The sequence below is a fragment of the Oryzias melastigma genome, unplaced genomic scaffold (genome assembly GCF_002922805.2).
Source record: "Oryzias melastigma strain HK-1 unplaced genomic scaffold, ASM292280v2 sc00339, whole genome shotgun sequence".
Lineage (NCBI taxonomy): Eukaryota > Metazoa > Chordata > Actinopteri > Beloniformes > Adrianichthyidae > Oryzias > Oryzias melastigma.
The window spans coordinates 1-1,356 of NW_023416937.1; positions in this window are offsets into that span (position 1 = coordinate 1).

A 1,356-nucleotide genomic window follows, 5' to 3' on the forward strand; every position below is an offset into this window, starting at 1 on the left:
CAAACACACTGAGATCTGATGTTTAACAACTGTGGAGAAAAACTAAAGAACAAATAAACTTACTGTTTATTGATAGATCTCTGGTTAAAATCTTGTTTTAAAAATTGAAGCATTCAGCTTCTTTGTAGGTTTTCTACACTGACTATAGTTATTTATCAATGATTCTGATCATTGAACACACTGAAGCCCTTAAACAGCCACGTGGGGGCGCCCTTGATCTGCTTCAATGTAAAGTAACTCTTTTCTACTCATTTTATTCATCAATTCAAGTAGATATTTCAGTTAATTTTAAATGAAAGATAAAAACATGCAGTCGGTCTTTCTCCATTAGACACATTTAAGAACATTTCATTTTTTTTTTTTATTTAAGAACATTTCTTGTCAAAACTTTTGACCTGATCATCACAAACACAAGAGTCAATGTATTTTTGTTTTTCCCTACATCTTTTTTATTAATATACTGTCAATGTAAGCTAAACTATTAATGCAATATAAAAAAGACCGTCTCTGATGAAGTAAAATCCAAATGACTACAAAGTTAAGCACAGATCAGGAGGTGATATCAGAGCTGCTTGTAGTAGTAGTTCACTTTCAGCTTATCCCTTTTGGGGTCACCACAGCGTAACAGCGTAACAGCACCCACTGTTTTGCATCTGTGATTTGGCAGAGTTTTTTATGCCGGATGCCCTTCCTGACACAACCCTGTACTTGAGGGGCACAGGGACCCAGTTAGGCAGCAACATCAAGGGTCTTGCCTAAGGACCCAATCTGGATGGGGATCAGTGGACAACCCTTGGAATTGAACCCAGGGCTCCTGGATGTCAGCCCTTCACCTAGCCCACTGAGCCACCCAGCCGCTTATCGGAGCGGCTAGTCAAGGTTCAAATCTAAAACCTCCATTAACAAGCAGACAGAGGAAGACAGAGGTGTAAAGCTGCAGAACACAAACATCTGCAGGAAGTTTGATCGTCTTTCAGCAGCATTTCCTGTAATAAAAACCACTGAGAGCAGATTCATATCTGCTGCTGTTCACTCATCAACCTCTCTCTCTGCTCTCTGTCTTTATTCTGATTCATGGAAACTTTTATATTTTTATGTTTTTGAAAAAATTTAAAACACACAGATTAATGTATTTAAAGAGGAATGAACAATTATTGCACGGATTGTATCTATGTTTATTTTAACAAATGCAGTTACATTTAAAGAAGATGGATCACTGTGTACAAAAATATTAAAATGAAAAAGGAGAAATCAATGTAACATCTCCACAAAGTAGATTCTGACACAATTTAATGAATGATCTCCATCAAGTCATTAAGAACATTAGAGAGCTGTGATCAAAGTGATGAATGAGAT